Source organism: Mytilus californianus, unplaced genomic scaffold, assembly GCF_021869535.1.
Source record: "Mytilus californianus isolate M0D057914Y unplaced genomic scaffold, xbMytCali1.0.p SCAF_3, whole genome shotgun sequence".
NCBI classification, from domain to species: Eukaryota; Metazoa; Mollusca; class Bivalvia; order Mytilida; family Mytilidae; genus Mytilus; species Mytilus californianus.
In genome coordinates, this window is record NW_026262679.1 from 42,806,335 (window position 1) to 42,829,515 (window position 23,181).

At 33.1% G+C, this 23,181-nt stretch overlaps 2 protein-coding genes across 3 annotated transcripts in view; one reads left to right on the forward strand and one right to left on the reverse strand.

The window, feature by feature from the left end:
* The window catches only part of LOC127734618 (centromere protein H-like), a 116,598-nt gene that overhangs the window by 48,264 nt on the left and 45,153 nt on the right, over positions 1–23,181 (forward strand). The window contains exon 1 of one of the 2 annotated variants that reach the window (XM_052244593.1): positions 17,154–17,282. The exons of the other annotated variant lie outside the window; for it this stretch is intronic. The gene's annotated coding sequence lies outside the window, so the exon portion shown is untranslated. Of the gene's footprint in view, positions 1–17,153; positions 17,283–23,181 lie in introns of those variants that run through there. 2 annotated transcript variants of the gene reach the window in all.
* LOC127734606 (uncharacterized) overlaps positions 1–23,181 on the reverse strand; it is a 78,890-nt gene that overhangs the window by 24,080 nt on the left and 31,629 nt on the right. The window lies entirely within an intron of this gene.

Consider the following 23,181-nt stretch of genomic DNA (forward strand, 5'->3'; position numbering starts at 1 on the left):
ATTGACAGGGGCGGGTCCAGGTAAGGGCGTAATGGGCGTACGCCCCCCCCCCCCTTTAAAAAAAAAAAAAAAAAAAAGATATCGTTATCTGCTTATATTGTATTGAATATGGCAATTTATCATATTCATTAATTAAACACATACTCTGATTTCTTTTTATACTGCTTCCCCCATCCGATGGGTGACTTGGACACCCTTTTTTAAACAACCAAAGCGGTAAGTAAATCTATACATGAAATGGTTGTTTTGTGTGACACTTCCCCGATGGCCATTCTACATCTACCCGGGGGATACTCGCTATATATATGATACCGGGTATGTTCCGACAAACGGGGTTGCATTTTCAGCTAAATTATCTGAAATGGGACTTCTCTTGAACTGAATTTTAATGTGCGTATTATTATGCGTTTACTTTTCTACATTGGCTAGAGGTATAGGGGGAGGGTTGAGATCTCATAAACATGTTTAACCCCGCCGCATTTTTGCGCCTGTCCCAAGTCAGGAGCCTCTAGCCTTTGTTAGTCTTGTATTATTTTTAATTTTAGTTTCTTGTGTACAATTTGGAGTTTAGTATGGCGTTCATTATCACTGAACTAGTATATATATTTGTTTAGGGGCCAGCTGAAGGACGCCTCCGGGTGCGGGAATTTCTCGCTGCATTGAAGACCTGTTGGTGGCCTTCTGCTGTTGTCTGTTCTGTGGTCGGGTTGTTGTCTCTTTGACACATTCCCCATTTCCATTCTCAATTTTATGTTTTTTTCGCCTTGCGTTGGAAGGGGTCAGATTTGACTATCTAGAACGGGGTATTATAAATACAATGTTACACTATTGTTTCAGATAAGGGTGAATGTTTGGTACCATTAAAACGTTTAAACCCGCTGCAACTGTTTGCACCTGTCCTAAGTCAGAAATCTGATGTTCAGAAGTTGTCGTTTGTTGATGTGGTTCATAAGGGTTTCTTATATAGATTAGACCGTTGGTTTTCCCGTTTGAATGGTTTTACACTAGTCATTTTTGGGGCCCTTTATAGCTTGCTGTTCGGTGTGAGCCAACGCTCCGTGTTGAAGACCGTACCTTGAACTATAATGGTTTACTTTTATAAATTGTGACTTGGATGGAGAGTTGTCTTATTGGCACATTTTATATCTACTAAATTGAAAACAACGTTCAAACCTATGATTGCGTTGGATAAAAACTGCAATTTTTATACGTGTGCATGCAAAACAAATTTCTTGGTAAAGGGGTCTAAATACAGCACAAACAACATTTCCCAAAAGACCAAAACAGTGAAAAGGTATATTTTAACAAAACGGGTATATATATATATATATACAACTCGTCTAAACATCTGCCCAACACTGTTAGATCTGTAAATTTGCTTTCGCAATTTTTTTGTTCTTCCCTCGCCGGGATTAATATATACAAGTCTAAATTGAAAACAACGTTCAAACCTATGATTGCGTTGGATAAAAACCACAATTTTTATACATGTGCATGCAAAACAAATTTCTTGTTAGAGGGGTCTTAATACAGCACAAACAACATTTTGCAAAAGACCAAAAAGTGAAAAAGTATATTTTAACAAAACGCATTAGACTAACAGGTCGAATAACAAATGTTCTTAAACCCTGCCGACTGCCATTAGCGATTGCCAAATAAACGGATCACCAGGTGTAATAAATGGATCTTATTTATAAATTAATACCAAACAGAAAACAATAAACTTGCGACAAAGATGGTATGCCGCAAACAAAAGGTGCAAAGATTTTTGTACACCATATCCGGATTTCGACAATTAATGTCTCTTCAGTGATGTTAGGAATCGAAACGGTATTTGGAAGGCCATATAATTTACCTCAATTATATATATATATATATATATATATATATATATCAAAAGTTCAGAAAAAGCTATCGTTAAAGATTTATTTTTCATTTTTCATGCCCATTTCATATAACCTTTTAACTGAATTTACAACTTCTTCCAAAGATTTGATATCCACATGTTAAACAATACATAATTTGAATGATCCGAAGGCAGACTATTTTCACCAATTTGTCTATCATGGAGTCTGTTATAATACTTCATAATTTGATGCTAAATTGTTGAAATCCAGGAGCTTCTGACCTTCCCAATGGACCCTATACCAGGGCAACCGGAATTACGCTTCCCGTTCATAAAATTCTGGCCTAGGACTATTGAAATGTAAAGTAACGCCCTATACCCTAGAATTTGGAATTTCTCGTTATTGGTCTACTGTTGTTAAGATCCATCCAATCATTTTAATATACCATAGACAATTAATGGAGAGAATTCGGCATAACAAATATCAAACCCTGACACTTTAACTATAAAATATACATGCTCCAAGTCAGGAACCGTTACATTAGTGCATTTCACAATTATTTTATGTTTTTCAGCCCAAAAAAGGTCCAAAAAAATTTTTCCTGCATAGATACTGGATTTTTTCTACACAAATTGTGATAGTAATTAAGTCTTTTCCGTATAAATATTTCTAAGTTTTATTGTGGATTTGACATTCCCGCCAAAATGTTTCAGAACAAAGGAAAGAATGCAGAACAAAGAAACTTTTTCAATATTACCATCTTATATTATTACCGTTGTGCAAATCTTTAGAATTATTGTTAAGCCATATGAATTTTGTTTTTTCACTCGATAAAACAAGGAAACACTCGAAAAAACACGGACATATAAAAATGAATTTACTCTCCAAAATGTCCTTTTCAATGTAAAAACAAGAATTTTTGTAAAGTGTCTGTATATCTAAGTATACATAAATTCCATGTGCACATTTCCGTTGACATTTTTATTGGTATGTGTATAAAAATGGCTTTAATCTATATTTTGGACTAAAGCATTGTAAGGCTATATTAAACGTTTTTAGAACAAAACAATTTAGGGTTGATAATATCTTTTTATCAAAAATAGTAAATTACCTTCTATGATCTTGTATATACATGTAAGGTTCTAGCATCTTTTTTCACGTTTTACCAGAAAGAAAGTCTGTTTGTTTACATTTTTGATCATATATTCACTCGAAAAAAAATTGGTCACACTCGAAAAAAACCCGATCAAATCACTCGAAAACCACGATCCCAGCCGGACACTATACCTACCGTGACATTAACAGTATTGATTGACGGATTATATCATAACTGTGCATTTATAAACATAATTTATGAATTATTTCGGAACTATTGCGTATTATATCTTTTATTGTGTAAATAATTATATAATCATATTGATTTTCTGGTGGGTTTGAACCCACCTCTACTGAAAAATGGTCATTTTCAGTCTATTTTTCGATTATAATACCACCTTGAGAGGGTGAACATTGACCTCTTCTTCTTCTTCTTTGATAAAGTAGTTAAACTCAATAATGAGTACTCAATACTTGTGCGTTACGTAGGTGCTGGTAATGTCTATTTACAATAAAAGATCAAAGATCAAAAAAAGAAAATATGGTGCATTCTGTACAGTTGGTGCAGGATAAAAACATTCCATCATCTAAGTAACAAGTGTCTTGAAAGTTTCCATAATGTTTCTTAGTCATTCAAATATTACCTTATAGTTCCAGCAGTCCATCCATATTAACTGACTGCAAGTAAATGTGACTTGATTGTCTTGCCAAAATGTCCCTTTTACAGATTTCTGACAAAACGGCGACCTAGATTTTACAGACCAGATTTGTTTTGGTCATATTTTACCTCCTTGTGTTCCTGTACCACCTATATGCATGTATTTATGACAATAGTTAATACCAACAGCCCATACCAGTAACGTAGTGGCCATCAAAAGACTCCCACCCCACCTGATTTTGGCTGCTTTTCACGTTTTTCTGATTTTGAACTCTAAAAAGGCCATTAAAGTTGCCCACACATCTGAGAAGAGTTTATGGACCATGAATTGCATGATCGAAGTCCCTGCTGTCAAGACACTTCAGCGGGGCAGCCCCGATATTCCGACACCCCATTGGTCCGACACCCCATTAGTTCGACGCCCCATTGTTCCGATACCCCATTGGTCCGACACCCCGTTGGTCCGACGCCCCAATAGTCCGACACCGAATTATTGAACAGTAGTTAATATCTTTTTATATTAGAAAGCCCGATGACGTGTTTATTTAATATTAGAATTGTGTTTAGAACCTAAAGCCTTGTCCATCGACTTGTCCAAGTTATTAGGGTAGGTTGGTAAACATGTATTTGTTAAAATATTGGGAAATATTCACCATTAGAATGATCGAGAAGAGGATTTCGTTGTCTTCTTTGACTAAAAAAGGAGTACTATTAATATATAAACTACAATACACATTTTGTCAAACTAGAATATAATTTGTGAAGTTTTGTCAAATTACTTGCATGCAGTTTCGTAACTGTGTATCTCTCCCAAAGCAGAAAATTGAGAAAGTTAAGGCTAGCTCTAATGCCTTCCAAATAGAACTCTGTGAAGTTTGACGTTTTCTCTGCAAGGAATCTGTTTTGACTATACTAGTTCACAAAAACAATATACATGCTGGTAAATATTAATGATGAAAACAACAATTAAACTGGGTAATCAAATTGATAATTTCATCATTTTCTAGACATCTTACCAATGGGGAGATTAGATGGTTATGGAGTTTTGTATGAAATCCGTATGTTGCTATGCAATACACCACTTTTAATCCTATCGGACAAACCTCTATGTGTTTTTCTAGTGACTGTATATGTCATAGGAACATGTCAGTATGCCATATTTATGAAGCTAGAGCAGACAAGTTTAGAAAACAACTAATAGAAAAATTAAACGATATGGAGCAAAGGCTAACTCTTTTGTAATTGGGGCACTAAGGCAAATTCAAAGAAATTTTATTTTGATATCCACAATGAATATGCAAGAAATTTAAGACCGGAATATCTTCTCACAGAAAATATGTTATAATGTCAAAGTAAAAGGCTTTACATCCACAGACACTTGTACCTGCAAAAAATGACCTATATGCATATAGGTCATTTTTTTCAGAGATGAGTGCCTGTGTATACATCAGTTATTGTGACATGCAATACATCCACGTGCCAAATATTAAATCTTCGTAAAAATATAACAAAATTATGCTGCAAAGATAATTACTGCACGAGAAAAAGACGCAAGAGAACAACAAAATGCTTTAAAATTGGTATATGTTGCTTTTCGGACACCAAAGTCTGAAATGCAATGTAAAATGCACCTTAATATCCGATATTATATTTATTATATAGTATGCAAAATCGTTTACGAAGACATTTATTAAACTAAATATCTATCCTAAAAGAATTTGATTATTAGGGTAGAATCAGTAAGAAATTAAGTCAGTTTCAAATTCAGAAAAACATTTATATATACCAACTAAACGATGATATGGATAATGACTGTTAATAGACATTTTTGGAAAAAGACAAACGAAAAATAAATGTGATTAAAAGGACTGTTTTATAAACATATATATAAGACAATATCAAAGATAGAATTTGAAATGATTTGTACAGGAATGGACCCAAACAGCTCTGACACAGAAAAAAATCTTTTTGTCAAGAAATGAAACAAAATTTTTCTCATATGCTGGTCAAAGTGTTTATAGATTTTACTTTGTGATAAAGCGAAGCATGGAGATAATCTGATCGTATAGGTGGGCAAGGCAGGATTCATGTTTTCCCACCTTCTTTTATAAAAAGATACATAATAGATTGGTACATGTAAAGTCATGTTTTTGTTCTTTGTTCTTGCGCCCTAACTCTCATTACATTCATGTGTCAATGTCAGAGAAGTGTTGTGGGTTGCTAGAGTTATTTTCACGTGTTTTCTTGTGCTGTACTATCGATTGAAATTTCGACCGTTAATCCATCATTTGTAAATCGGAAGAAAAGACAACCGATTAGTTTTTAAAGAGGAAAAATAAAACAAGAATGGATATAACAATGTACAGAAAAAGAGTTTATTGTTTTTAAGAATATGCAACTACAAATATAATCGCTGATATTAAAAGTATATTCCCATGACTTTTCGTGTATATTTGATTTTTTTGGGGGTTTAAATTCCAGTGGCAAATGTTTCATGTATTTTTAATACAAGTTCATTCTGACTGCAAATTTCATCCGTTTTATCAAAGTTTCAACTTAAATAAAGTCTTCGTTTATAGAACCAATTAGCATTGATTGAAAAATTTTACTATCGATGTTTCGAACAAACTTTTAAACTCATTAATTTTCGATTATGTTATCAATTAACAACTCGACAACTTTCAGTTTTAAAAGTTTTCGATCTATAAGTTCGTCTACAGTGTAGATGAACAGAAATCATCATTCTTAAAAAAAAAATATTCCCTTCGCATGGTAAATCGATACTTTTTTGGTAATGACAGTTTCCGAAACTAAATTACGTGAACGATGACAGACTGTACTACTGAGGACTGTTCTTTACATTTTCTTTTTTGTGGAGTGTATTTTCCCATAGAACACACCGTGTATTATGGTAGATAACCATATGCATTTGGTCATGGCATTTCTTAAATACCAGATGGGTGGTACGGCAATCTAGTTAAAATATAGATCTCTGATTCCGTTATCCTCATATGAGATTATATATGCGAGCACGAGAGTAAATATAGATAAGAATTTAACTAGATTGGGTGGTATGGTATTCTCTGTTTCGGTTTCTTTGACATACTTATAAAAGAAAGAGGAGTTCAAATACCACGCCAACAACGATTATATGAATAGATTTTCTATCACGGCAGTAATGCACCTTCCTTTGTCGGACTATTGGGGTGTCGGTCTAATGGGGTGTCGGACCAATGGGGTGTCGGACTAATGGGGCGTCGGACAAGTGGGGTGTCGGAATATCGGGGCGACCCCCACTTCAGCTGGGGCAGTTCTAAAAATGTATGGAGGGTCATACGGGCCATCACGACTACAGGCGGGATTGGGGGCGAATTGGTTAAGCAAACATTTATACAAACAAAGCAAGCAAGCCAGCCACACCTTTAAACTACAAGCATTAGGAAAATAGCTCTAATGACGTTTTATTAGTATGTGATGTAGATTTAGACCGAAACCGAAACCGAAATTTTTTTCAGATACGTGGATTGACTTAACTGTCCAAGATATATGTATTCAATGATGGCTTGGCATAGGAAAGGACACATTTTATCCTACATATAGATCTGGATCTGGACATATTATTAGAGAAAATAAAATTGACTATATTAGCAATACATGCTTTTTTTACGGAATTTATTGATATATTACCTCAGACTTTTTTCACTCACAAAGTATGCATATATAATCAATCTTTCTGACTTCATAAATTGTGTTAGTGAGTCGGCTGAATTATGACTTTATATGATTAAATTAAATTATTTAAATGCCCAAAAAGGTGCAAGCCAGGGCCGACCGTGTAGGACCCTCATGGGTAGTCACGGTCGTTAAAAACCACCCTCGTCATCTTTATATGATGAAATTTTATTAATTTCCTTCTGTAAAAATGCATTGTATGTACAATAGAAATGAATCGCCCCTACAGTGAAAATGAAAGTCTAGTATCATTTTCCGACAGTAAACATGAATCGCATAACGAAAACAACATAGTGGAATTTAATTCAATATCAACAAGCTGAATAACAAAATCTGTTTAAGTTATACAACATTAATAATTATGTTAAAAGGTACATTTTTTCTGCAAATGAAACTTAACTGCTGCTTTTCAATCTCTTGCACGCTCTGTTCGTGAACTATTCTTAATATTTATCTATTTGTGTATCAATTTTACACCTGGATGGCTGTAGGCGCGATGAAAACCCGTCTGCATCTCATACCTATATCATGAATTTATAAAAACAGTACACATTATGTATCATTTCTTGTTTTATTCAAAAATCATGAATTTGTCGTCTGTTTATTTATCATTCTACATTAGAAATTCATAACAGATCCAGTAAAAATGGTATTTCAGGATTCGCACATTATATACAGGGGTGGAGCCAGCCATTTTTAAAAAGGGGGGGGGGAGTTCCCAACCCAGGATAAAAGGGGGGGGGTCCAACTATATTATGTTCCCATTCAAATGCATTGATTGTCAAAAAAGGGGGGTTCCAACCCCAGGAACACACACCCCCAACCCCCTGGATATGCCACTGATATACACTGTATTCTTGCTCATTTGAATCGATGAAATGTAAATTATCAATAAATTCATGACTAGCTCACCTGTAACGAAAGTCGTGACGATCCTAGATTCGGTCGTCTGCTTCGTCAGTGTCGTTAAAATTTGGAAAACAACTTTTTTCCTTCGTTTTTCCGTATTTTACTGATACATGTATCTTATTTAGTTTTAAGATCACCTGGCCCTGGGACTATTTTGTCCCAGCCTGGCCTAAAAAACAGATAAATAGAGAAACTGTAAAACATAGCAAAAATGGTCAGCAAAATAAAATCTACATATGTCACATGGCCAAATTGATTTCTTATTAGAGTTATTGCACTTGACAGATGGTTTTTACACATTTTTGCGTTTTTTTATCATCAAAACAAGTTCTACAAAAGTTCTAAAATAAATATCAAAATGGCATATTTTTACATAGTGAGCGATTCAGGCTTTTGCTTGTTGGTTTGATTTGAAGCCAAGGACAAAAGTTCAATCTAGCCGGGGTAAGAAATGGATCTTTTTGTTTTCCCTTTTATAAAATAAGAAATAGACTTTTTTTAGTCAACGTTAAGGTACAGTGTGGAGTGAAAGATATTAAAACATCAAAACTTGGAGATTTAATCGCTTCCAAACGTTACCCACCACTTCCTTTCTTTACATGTCCCATCCTGTTACTCCGTGGTTGTCGTTGGTTGCTGTCTGTCATATTTGTTTACGTCTTTTGTTTTTTCATAGCTTCAGGCCGTTGGTTTTCTCAACTTTTTGTCATGGCGGGACCTTTTATAGCTGTCTTGTACAGTATACGTTTTGCTTATTGTTGACGATCGTACGATGACCTATAGTTTCTTACATTCACATATTGTGTGATACTTGTCGTTTGGCTATAATGATCTATAATCATCATGACTACAAATTTTTTTTTTTGTATTTTACTGATCAATGGACTTCTTTGGCAGTTTAAACACTACACACTTAAACTTAAAGCATCAGTCGCAGAAACATTAAGTTCCGCGCTGGCCTTTGCCATTTTTCAAAAGAATGTAAATCATCCTTTTAAAATAAAGTTACTATTTGCTTGTTTGCGAACAAAATGTGTTATATTTGCAATTGACATCAAAGATATTTAAGGTTTCGCAATCACCGAAGATAATTCGAAATACGCCTTATTACTATATGGTTGGTTTTCTACTTCTTAAACGCTTTTTAAGTCATGTTTTGGTTCGCTATTTGTAAGTAGGTAGTGCCACTAATATTTTTTGAAAGTGATGGAACTTGGTGGAATCTCAAGAGTAAAGAATCTATAAGATAATCATTTATTTTAAATATCCATTAAATTAAGATCATAGTTACCTTTACATGTAGCTGTTTTTTTTAAATATTTTCTAAATTTCTAAATGTTTTTTGGAAATGATATATTCAGTTGTGTTCGTATACACCAATCTAATGTATTGAATACTTTCGTCTCCTCTCAATTTATAAGTTGTTTGTAACAGAGATTTTGTCAAAATATTTGTACCAAACCGTAAATGCGATAACAACATCATATCATGTATAGATTATCGGGTTTTCTGCACATTGATATTGTAAGATATCAACCGCGATCTACAGTTTGGATCCTTTTTGGCGAGTGAGCGCAGCAAACGAGCAAAAATGCTTCACACTGTGTTGAGCAGTTGATATTTTACGATATCTATGTACAGAAAAACGCGACAATCACATTCTGTTTATCGCGCTATTTTTGGTCCTTTTGCCCCTCCCCCAAACACTTTTACGCCAGACGAAAGTTAGTTGCATGGTGGTACCTTTACTACTATTATATGCACATAGACATAGGTGAGCGACACCTGCAATTAAGATCTCTAGTTATATGTCTTATGTTTTTGTACCTTACTTTCTCCTATTTTGTTATCAAGCTCTTAGATCTTTCTTGTTTCCTTATTCATTTGATCAATTCTTTTTACATTGAATTTTTTCAGATAAAGCTGTCATTTTGAGCATTCTGAATCATGGAACGGCTTAATCAGGTAGTTGGAAAGTCTTTCCATGTAAATTGCTTTAGTTAATATTCCTTTGCCTCCTCTAATAATTTCTCAGTAACTCAAAACTCCTTCTATTTTTTTCTGTCCATTTTTTGTTAATTCATCCTTTAAGATATAAAGCTCTTATCGTGATTTTCCTTCACCAAGAGCGCTCGAATTTATCAATCTGAAAACAAAGGATGTATAAATAATAGAATATTAGACGCAAATGATATTTCAATTAAAATTTATAATGAAATATCCCATAAGTTATGAAATTAAAAGTCAAATTCAATAACTTCAAAATGCTTTACAAGTGTAACAAAACCAATGCCTTGCTTTTGGTGCATTTTTTAGTCTTGCACAATAAAGACATGAACTGCACACCAAACTTGTTGGATAGGATTTTTTTGGATAGTTTGTTTATGATTTGTTGTTTAACAAGAATCACAATTATGTTTTATTTGTTATTATAGGTTTGAAATATTATGCAATACATTAGAAGGCACTTGTAAGTGCAAAGTGTACACCAAGTTTGGTTTAAATCGTTTGAAAGATGTTAAATGACGTCTCTGATATCCAAGTAGAAATCTAAAAGCAAAGTCATGAACTGTGCATTCAGAATATTTCGTAATATGCACAGTTAATCTGTGCAGAATTTCAATACTAAAAATACAGAACAAAAATTGAAAAAAGTGAGCACTCTCTCGTGCTTCAAACTATAAAAAAATCTAGAACCCAACAAAATAAGTTACCCTGTGGATAGCCGGAATCTATATTTCTCGTTTAAATATACCGTTTAGGATTTCACATGTGTTTAGGGTTATTTTGAAAGTATCTTAGACCAGTAGGAAATCTAAAGTGCATGATCTCCCCTGCAAGCAACAAAATATAGCTCGAGAAATATAGAACTGAAATTTGTGGCATTCTACGCATGTATAGTTCACAAATATAACTTTCTGGTAATTTGATATGGGAAAACATTTGAATTAAAATAAAACTACAATATAACGTTATCTCAGGCATACGACATGAACAGCAGGCTATATATAAAAATCAGGAGATGTGGTATGATTGCCAATGAGACAATTCTCCACCAGAGACCAAAATGACACAGAAACTAACAACTATTGGTTAGCATACGGCCTTCAACAATGAGTAAAGCCCATACCGCATATTCAGCTTTAAAAGGCCCCGATATGACTAATGTAAAACAATTCAAACGAGAGAACGACAGCCTGATTTATGTACAAAAGATTGAACGAAAAACAAGTATGATATACAGCAACAAACGGCAACCACTGAATTATAGGCTCCTGACTTGGTACAGGCACTTGGACAGGCTATATGACTATCTTGTGTAATATTGAAGTGCTGCTATGACAATAAATTCCTATTAACGTACCGAGTTCAATTTATTTTTCCGATGACTATGTATAAATCTATCTAAAAGACCAAAAAAGTGAAAAAGTATATTTTAACAAAACGCATTTGACTAGCAGGTCGAACAACGGATGTTCATAAACCCTGCTGACTGCCATTGGCGATTGTCAAATAAACGGATCACCAGACAAAATGGATCTTAACTATATATATATATATATATTAATTTAATACCAAACAGAAAACAATAAACTTGCGGAAAGTGCAAAAATTAGTATACCATATCCGGATTTCGACAATTAATGTCTCTTCAGTGATGTTAGGAATCGAAGCGGTATTTGGAAGGCCATATAGTTTACCTCAATTTAGCAGGGTTTAAGAACATCCGTTGTTCGACCTGCTAGTCAAATGCGTTTTGTTAAAATATACTTTTTCACCTTTTTTGGTCTTTTGGAAAATGTTGTCTGTGCTGTATTCCTCTACCAAGAAATTTATTTTGCATGTACACGTATAAATATTGCGGTTTTTATCCAACGCAATCATAGGTTTGAACGTTGTTTTCAATTTAGACTTGTTTTAATTTTTTCATTTGGGCTTGTATTGTATGTGCCTTCGGGTTTATATGATCCCTTCATCCTATTTCGACTCTTCAAAATTCAAGAGTCTATCCTAAATTGAGGTAAATTATATGGCCTTCCAAATACCGTTTCGATTCCAAACATCACTGAAGAGACATTAATTGTCGAAATCCGGATATGGTGTACTAATTTTTGCACCTTTTGTTTGCGGTATAACATCTTTTCCGCAAGTTTATTGTTTTCTGTTTGGTATTAAATTAATATATATATATAGTTAAGATCCATTTTGTTACATCTGATGATCCGTTTATTTGACAATCGCCAATGGAGGTCAGCAGGGTTTAAGAACATCCGTTTTGTTAAAATATACTTGTCACTTTTTTGGTCTTTTGGAAAATGTTGTTTGTGCTGTATTTAGACCCCTCTACCAAGAAATTTGTTTTGCATGCACACGTATAAAAATTGCGGTTTTTATCCAACGCAATCATAGGTTTGAACGTTGTTTTCAATTTAGACTTGTTTATAAATCTATCTATCATGTATACTTATTTCACTGGTACACACGGACAACTTTCCGTACTTATATGGCAGTGGCTATTTTGCCGACTCCGACAACATACAAGACTAACAAAGGCCAGAGGTTCCTGACTCGGGACTGGCGCAAAAATGCGGCGGATTTAAACATGTTTTGTGAGATCTAAACCCTCCCCTATACCTCTATCCAATGTAGAATAAACAGACACACAGCAATACGCGCAGTAAAACCAAGAAATTGCATTCCTTGGCAAAACTCAGTTTGAAAGAAGTCCGAGTCCGATGTTAGAATAGGTAACAGAAGAAACTAAGCAAAATAACAATGATACATATATATAAATAAACAAAGGACTACTACTGATAAATGTCCTACCTGACATGCCACCTCCAGACCTCAATTAAACTGTTTGAAAGATTATGTCTTCATCATATGAAAATCAAGCACAATCCCTCCCGTTAGGATTTAGTATATATATCATACCATTATAAAATATATGAGAAGAAGATAACCTGCATCATGCCAACAACTTGTTTTAGAATAAATGTGTTTATTTCCGATGCAAAGACACTTTGAGTGAATCAATATTAATTCCTAAAAATGCCATCTTTAATGACATGACAACACTAGTATCGTAACTATATATATCCCTTCTGAATAAGTCTGTTTAAAGGTTTTGTTAGCTTTTGAGGTGAATGACGACATTTTTGTGCTTTGTATATAATATTACCATAAAAGATGGGATGTGAAATACTTGAACGTACGTTGATTTACATTTACGAATGATGTCCTTGTACCAATTAATGATAAAGTTTAGTAAATATTTTTGACAAGTTTGTGATATCGAAAACTCTGGTGAAATAATTTTTCAGTATTACAAACATTTCGTTTAAATCAAATACATTGTGACATTCACGAGCGAGTCGAAGAAGTTGGGTATATAATATAATAAACACGTACATAAGATGGTGACAAGAGAACGTCATCGTCTTAAAATGGATATTTAACAATAGGAAATGAAAAATCATCTCTTATATGGGTCATTATCAAAAAAACATGCAAAACTATGTCAAAAGACATGAAACTATATCAAAATGTATCAAAATAACTATTGCATATGAAAGATATGAATGTTTTGTGATACACTATACACAGTTTACAGAATGAAATGTTATAAAAACATTCTTAATTTTTTCTCAAACCCTTGGATATAGCCAGAATCAACTGTTATTTTTTATTATAAAACCCTTCAGACCTGAAATAGGGCTATTATTCATATATTTGTTATTAGAAATTATCACTTTTTATTGCATTTGATACATGTTGGTTTTATAATAAAAAATTTAACCAAAAGGAAAAGTCTCATTTTTTAAGTCAATGGTGTAACCAAAAGACAAATTGGTAGGATAAGAGTTATCTTTCTCAATATTTCAGCATTTACAATAGTTTCTCCCTTAGCAATGTTACCTGTAAGCATGTTATGCAAAAGAAAACAAACATTTATGTTGAAAATTTAGTAAAAAAATATTAAAAGTTAGTACAAGCTATATCGTAATTGAAAATAGTGTCCATGGTGTACCCTTATAAAAATCTTTTTTTTTTAAATTCCTGAACTTTGAATTATGAGATATATTGATTGTAGAAACATGCAACAGGAACACCATATAAAATAGGGGAATGGAGCCCTTATTTTGTAACTAAACCTTAAAATACACCTGAAAATCAATGGTGTTACTGTCAATGGTGAGACCATTTTAATAAAATAACACCATTGACCAGCTTAGTAACACCACTGAATATATTATGACAATCAGCATTTTTTGGTGTTTCTTTCATGTTTAACAAGCGAAACATCATATTATTTATAACAAACAATACTTATTTCACAATGTTTTAACAATATCATGTATTACATATACAAAGTTTTCAAAAAACTGGTGTATGCTGGTAACACCAATGACACTATTTAGTAACACTACTGACATTTTTAGTTATTGATATTATGTTATATAATTTGAGATTTTTAAGCCTAAGAATTATTTTTTCTTCTTTTTCTTTTGCTCAGTGTTCTCTGTTTTGTGTTCAGTACTTAATAAAAGTAAAATTTGAAATGTGTTGTCAATGGTGATACTTTTGTGTCATTGGAGTTACTGAAGAGTCAGTGGTGTTACTATATAAAAATGCGATACTTTTTAATTTTTATTCATAAATGAAAGCGTTTTTAGGTTATATACGAAGGATTAAGCATATTCTTATCATTTCATCTTATACATTATACATATATTCAATTTAAGTGTATTTTTTAGTATTTACAACAGCCATAATTAGGACAGCCAACTTTTTTACGACAATGTATTCTGAAATTTATGTTTAAAAAGAATGTATAGCTAGAGGAATAATGTCAATAAGTAGTAATTTAAACCTTAACAACAAATTGGAACAGTTGTTTGATGTTTAACAATAATATTTAGTACCTAAATGCATGTTTTAAATTGGTAACACCATTGACACGATTCTATCAAAGGATGACCTAAAATTGTTAAAATTGAAGGAACCCTTCATTTTTCCCATTGCATATTTCTGAAAATAGTTGCTACCATACTATAGAATAGAGGGACACATTTAAATGTTTTAAACAATGACATCGTTTTTCCATATATTACTTCATCGAAATTTGCATGTTTTTTTATATGACCCATATCGTAAACGTTTTGGTATCAAGCTTCCCGTTCAAAAATATAGATGGGTCATTATAAAAAAAAAACATGCAAAATATATGGTATTTGGTATTTAAGTCACAGACATGAAAATATATCAAGATAACACTTGTATATGCTAGATATAAATGTTTTGTGATACGCTATATATATATACAGTTTACAGAAATGAAAAGTTATTAAGACATCCTTAATGTTTTCTGAAACCCTTGGATATAGCCAGAATTAACCGGTATTTTTTTCTGTAGTACTTTTCAGACCTAAAATATGACTATAATATATATCCTTTTTTTATTAGGATTTATCACTATTTATTGCATTTTGATAGTATATACCGTTGAAAAACAATTTTTAATCATTTTGATAGTGTATGTTGGTTTTATAATATAACTTTTCAACAAAAAGAAGAGTCTCATTTTTTTAAGTCACTGGTGTAACCAATAGATGTATTTCGTTCTTATCTTAAAACTATGTACATTTACGATTGGAAGCACGCATTTGAGATGACAAGCAGCACTTAAACTAACATTGTCAAATCTTGTGAAGATGTCCGTCATTCAACATCTTTCAATCGCGATTTATATATGCAGCTAATCGAGGAAGTTGCCGTGTATGTGTAGGAAAGGGGGGCTTGCTCCCCAACTTTAAAAAACGTAGGGCCCAGTAGCGAAACTATGTTTGGTTGAAACTCACTGGGGGTTACTTCCTATTTTTGGTTATACGGGGATGTGCCAAAAATATGGGTCATATTTTTGCGAGATTTTATATAAAAATGACCCTCCTATTTCGTGACATCCTATATTAAAATGCGTTTACATCTTCTTATACATCTATTTACGTTTGATAACTGTATATTGATTTGGGGTATGATCTACACATCATATATAAATATGCTATTGAGAATCTTTAAACTTACATTATTAATGGTAAATCTATAATATTAAATTAAATCAATTAATTTGAAAGTTCACATCTCACACCCAATTAAACATGCAGTTAATCCAACAATACATGCGTAAAAATGGCACATCCCTACCAAAAAAAAATATCGACGTTACCCCCCCCCCCCCCCCCCCCCCCCCCACAAAACCCCCTCGGTGACACTGGGTGCTCATTTCCCAAATCCCGCTTTTTGTAATTTTTCCGCAGTTCTCAATTTTTGCCCCCCCCCCTGTTTTGACGTTCTTTTCTCCCCATACCCTTTACCTCACATATCCCACATCGAAAAAAGCTCTTTTTCCAAGACCCCATTTTTCACCCACTATATATATCCCACAACCAAAAAGCACGTCGACGCAAGTTACGATAGATATATATTTTAATTAGAAAGAAAGATTGGACACAATTTTGGAGGAGACCAACATTGGCTGAAATATAAAAAGGCGATGTGGTATGATTGCCAATGAGACAACTCTCCACAAGAGACCAAATGACACAGACATTAACAACTAAAGGTCACCGTACGGCCTTCAACATTGAGCAAAGCTCATACCGCATAGTCAGCTATAAAAGGCCCCGAAATGACAAATGTAAAACAATTCAAACGAGAAAATTAACGGCCTAGTTTATGTACATAACAATGAACGAAAAACAAATAAGTACAAATGTAAGATCATGTAACGCAGCAATTAACGACAACCACTGAATTACAGGTGCATGCAAAAAGTAAGCGGAACGTATGTGTTAATCCGTATGCTGTTCCGAAGCTTAGTTCCGGGTCACAATTTGGCACACTGAAATTGGCGGGAAGTTCATGGTTTAACATTTGCAAGGAAGATATATCTACTTTTGTCTTTGAAGTTCTTAACTGCTCAAACTAAAGTACACGGAATGATGCTATTGGTGTAAAAAGTACCAGGTTTGATAATACATGTAGGTAAAGGAACACTTATATTCACCTGATGAAACTAATCACTTTTGGAGTCGCAGCAGCCTTTTAAGGGTCATCATTACCTTTTGGCTATTAAAATATGGCCGCATTTACACCACAAAATTTACTCTGAGTACAGACAAACCTGTGCAACTGGAAAAGTTTTAAGGCATGGCAGGAACAAGATAATTACATTTTAAAAGCATTTGATGTTTCAGAAAAATATAAACATTTCTGGATGTTATTCTTTATTTTTTCATTCCCACAGAACATGGCAGAAGATGCCAAAATAAACTAAGTTGGGAAATAGGTTTGAGAAGCTCCCCTCATATAATAAATGTTGTGAGTAGGATTGATTTAAATGGACAATAGACATCTGCAAACAACAGCCTGAACAGGTGATTTAAACTGTATAATTTAGTCAAATTAGTGGACTCACGTGGTTGTTTATTTTGCAATCTTCTGCAGACTGGAAAAAAATGCACATCAAAATTCAGGTAAGTTTTTAATTTTCTGAAACATAAACTACATGTAACTTTTATATATCTAGGTCCTGCCATGCCTTAAAATTTCCTAGATGCATCAGTTTGTCTGTACTCATATTAGTAATTGTGGTGTAAACACGGCCATATTTTTTAATTCCTTTTGATGAACCTTAACTTAGTTCAAATAATTATAACGTCTTGAAAGGCTAGTTTAGTTTTTTGCTTTGATGCCTTACTGCGACGGCAAAGCAAAAAAATTAAATAGCCTTTCAAGACGTCATAATTATTTGGACTATGTACATGTACACTCCGAAGTCTGAGGCTAAGCGGTTTTCTGATTTCATTTGGCCTTAGTATGAGGTAAAATCTAAAAACTGACAAGACAGAGAATATCCAAAGGGTTTACTATTCACAATGGGTTTTTCAGTTTTGTGCCAAAGTATACACATGTACTTGTAACATGAGAGCTAGCTTCAGCATGTTCAGGTTCAGGATGCACTTAATTCCAAAAATTTCATTGTCTTTCAGCCGTGCATAATTGTAAATATATATAGTTGGTTTTGTTCGATATTTGTCTATGATATGCTGTTGATCGACTGATTTAGGAAAGTTAATGTACAAAGATAATGTACATGTAACCTAAGTGATAATGGGGTAACCAAAAATGGTCACTTTTGGTCTTCTTCCGACCTGCTGTAAAACACTTGCAAAAAATTTGGTGTTCTTTTGGCTTTATGAGATGTATGAATTAGCAGTCATGTCTGGTCTGAATAGGGATATTTAATCTGATGCCTCTAGTAGAGAAAGCGCTCTTCAGACCTTATTAACCCTTACAGCAACTCTTTGAGGGTTACATACATTGTAAGTAGCCTAATGCCAAGTTTAATTTCTGTTCTAATCAAAGGAGTAGGGCCACGAAGGGTTAAAAACGGCCCTGTCTCGGAAATTGACGAAATTACTGCAGAAGGATCACTAACTAGTGTAGTTCATAAAACGATAACCATTAGACTTGTAACTGTGTTTGTATAATTTTCCAGGGCGTCAGAAAAGACCTAGGTACAGTGGTATTTTAGCCACTTGCGCGTAACGTTGAAATTGTTTTCATTAACGTTCTAGTAACTTTATAATCATTTTACAAAATATTTCTTGAATCTCGTCCATATATCTTTTTTTTTTTAACTCTATTAACAGAAACTTACTAATATTAAGGTTTAAGCTGCACATAAGCGCTTCAATTAAATTTTGTATAAGTGGCCCGAATACTCGTTTTCTGTAATGATATTCACGAAATTGAAATTGCAGAGACTATGTAAACACACATAATTCTATAGCATAGATTAAATTAAAAGTCATAAAGGATTTTAAAACATAAGCAATGAATGCCTTTTATTGGGCAGAAGGAATTTAGATTGAAAGCTGTAAAATATCTTGGCGAGCGAAGTACAGTCGTAAAAAAGTATGAGGATAGTTGATCACACCACATCATCTTATTTGTATATGGAAAGAAAACCGTGATTCACTTAAACACAAAAAAGTTTATTTTCTAGTAAAGAAGTAAAAGATGAAAACACAGATAAAGATAAACATTGTGTATAGACAGTACATACATGTAGCATTACATGTACTTCAATATTCATAGAACACATTATAATTGTACAAATGTCATCAGACACCAGAACCACACGTGCACTCATAAACATCATTCTCATTGCGGAGGATTACATGCTTACTATCAAAGCAACATTCAGAATTAAACACTTGAATGAACAATAGTTTCATATAATACTGCACTTCATACGTCACTGACCACATTACATAGTACTGCTATCTCTAATTGTACCTAAAGCGCATGAAATATGTAGTCATCTGTAAAAATTGAAATATAATTCTTTGAAATGGTTCAATGAATCCTTTTTATAATTTCCCAGAACTTTTTTACTAGACAAAGTAATAGTTTAAAGGCAGTGGCTATTTTGCCGGCGCCGCCAAAATTGAAAATATGCTATTTTGCCAACTCTTTTACAAATTCATATTTTCACTTGGACTCATAAATGTTTTTAAACGATTATATGTATCTCAAATATTGTGACATTTATCTAATTCAACTATATGTCGAATAATAATTTGATTCTTTTATGTTGAAAATGCACATTTTCGTAGTATTGTTCACAAGTAAATAATAAAATTCACTCTTTACAAAGAACCGGCAAACTAACAAATTCACTATATTGCCGGCGGCGGCAAAATAGTCATTGCTATCGAAATATGCTATTTTGCTTGTTTTAATTAAGGTATTTTAATCAAAGACGACAAAATAGCAAACTTTCTATTTTGCCGGCGGCGGCAAATAGCCACTGCCTAGTTTAAAAAACTCAAAAATTGACAGAATACTCATTCTCAGTTGTGCATTGTGGACGATTTCATTTAGTGATTTAGCTATATTAAATTAAATCTATCAGACTTTTGCATGTTTCTATCAATTACGTTTTAAAAGAACAAATACTTTTATTATTTTGTGATTCGTGTTCTCGTTAAAGGGGCATTAGTTACGAGATATAGAAAAAAAAAAGATTTTCAATCATTAATGAAAGTGAAATAGTGAAATAATATTTCGCTTTTAGCAGCCAGTTTGGTTCAGTTTTGTCAAAATAAGCAAAGAAACATCGCTAATGAATTATTCACTTGCAAGTGGATAATTCGACCTCATTAAATCCGTATTCATGGGAAGTTCAATTGAACCCCTTAGCTAGAGACTGGTTACGCATGAACTAGGCGTGTTCAGGTATTAAAAGAAAAAGAATGTCAACATTAGAAGTGAAACAAGGGTAAACCCTTTGGTTGACTGATTCGATCTACACAAACTCATTCTTATACAGGTAAAAACGATTATTAACATATTGATTTAACCTATAATATCAAATCAAACAGACCTAGAAAAATCCAATTGCACGTGTTTGCTATCTATTTATATCTTTGTTTATGTTTATATCGGGTAAGATGACCGTCGGCAGTCTTCAGAAGGTCGCCTCGGTGGTTAATTAGATGACGTCTAGACTAAAATACACACGAAATGCTGATACATACTATCGAGTCTATGCATCGTAAATTGTTAATTTTATACTTTTTTTAATTTGGATATACGTTTAAATATGTTATAAGTCGAATATGAGAATTTGTGTCAAATCGGTGAACATGAATTTGACAGCTAATGCCTCTTTAAGTTTTAAACTGAAATTCTTTTTTAAGATTTTCACAATTGTCAATTTATTCTTAATTAGCTTTTATCTTGTAATCTTAACTAGTCTTGCTCGTGGTTAAAGTGTTCCGGTATTCCACATACAACTATCATTCTTATCTCGAAAAAAGTTCAAGTGTACTGTTATTATTTTTATTATCATTTGGTCAAATTAAACAGATTCATGCCTCAATCCGTATGAAAAAAAGAACATGTGATATTATTGCAAAGAAGACAACTTTCAACCAGATACCGAATGACGTGCATAGATTCATTTTAAAACTAATAGAAATCCATGAATATCAGTTTTTTTAATTTGGCGTTGATTTTAACGATATAAGTGTATGTAAGCTGCGTTCATTCAAGTAATGTATTATCTATAACTATAATTAATATACAAGATCAATTATTTTCGTCTATATATAAAAAGGAGATATGGTATGATTGCCAATGAGACAACTCTCCATAATGTTTGTTTTCTTTAAAGTGAAATGAAATGTGAACTATTTCTTATGGATATGTTATATTAACCTGTAAAAATGATTTAAGAGTTTTCAAAAGTTTGCTTAGTTGCAAAAAGTACGATATAAACAAATAGGTTACAAAAAGATGAGCAAGAGGAATACTGAGATAAACGTCAATGTGACAGCTACCTAACAATGATAAAATTAATATTATTTTCTTCAACTACACTCTGCTCACTGTCACTTTCGTCCATGGCATGTGGGATAAATGCTACATCTTCAAGAGAAGCTCCTCAATTCTGGATTCCCATGTGTGATGTTCAGATTATGTCTTGTATATCCTAGATACCAGAGTTTAGAGGCAATGTGCGCAAATTAACATGTTCTCGTCCGGAATATGCATCTAACTTGCCGATGGACGTCAAACAGTCACCCATCATCATGAGACAAACAACTCATGTAGTAAAATGGTGTGTTTCTTTGATATTCAATATTCTTTTTTTTTTTTTTCCCAAAAAGTGAAATAATAAAAAATCTTTAATCATTTATTTAATTATGTTTAAAGTCATTATTGTACTGTAGAGGAGATATGATTGATAGTTGTTTGACGAACGTCCATTGGCAAATACTTCATGCATATTTATGACGGAGAGCAATTTAGAGAATCTATTTCAAACAGGAAACAAGAAATTGCATGACATTGTGTTGTCATTGAACATTAGAGAAAATTCTCCAAAAAAGGGGGGGGGGGGGGGCAATAAAGAATCATAAAAACAATGACAACACCATGAACATATAGAGGCGACAAAAAAATAAAACAGCAATAAAAAAATATAAAAACAGGTAACTACAGATTTAACACGAACCTCGGGCCACCACAAAAAACGAAAAAATCAGAAATATAAAGATATCTCATAGATAATTTATTCATAGTATGCAGCCATTTTTGTTGGTCGCTTGTAACATAGTCTCACTCAAATTTAATAGAGACCACCAAAAGGGACAAAATAAACAATTGCTGCTTGTATGCATTCTGACCAATTATGCACGCTATCCCGCGTGAATATCAGATATTTATTTGAAGTTACTGTACCCAAGCTATATGATTGTGTCGGATAGTTTTGTTTCATCTTTATTTCAGTTTTCATTGAAAACAAATATTTGTTCTGGTTGAATGTCACGGACAGTATACACCATGCCCTCTCATGGCGTCGTAATTTCTATTTTAATTAAAGAAATATTGTAAAGCTTATTTAACCACTGTGTAATATGATATCAAAATTCTCACGTGGTTTTTTCTTATGTCCTACTATTTTCTATGTATGTTATTGTACATAGTTCTGTAATGTATTTACACCATCCGTAGTAATTATTTAAAATGTTAACTTGGCATGCCATACATGATAGAAAATGCGGACGTGAAAGAAAGCACTTCATCAAAGCGTCAACATGAGATTACATTCTGCGGAGGTTACATTTCAACGATTTCGTCTTTAAAAAACAAAATGCGTGTATCTAAAAGGAAATTTGTATTAATTTTTTTATGTTGACACCCATATCGATCTGTTGGATGTAGAATTTTACGGAAAAAAACTACGGCTCTAATTTAAAACTGTCATATTTTTGTTTGCATAGCACAGACCGGGCTAATTATTACAAAATAACGTTGAAATGAACTTTAAAATAATTTGCAAATTCACAATTTTTATTTCCACCA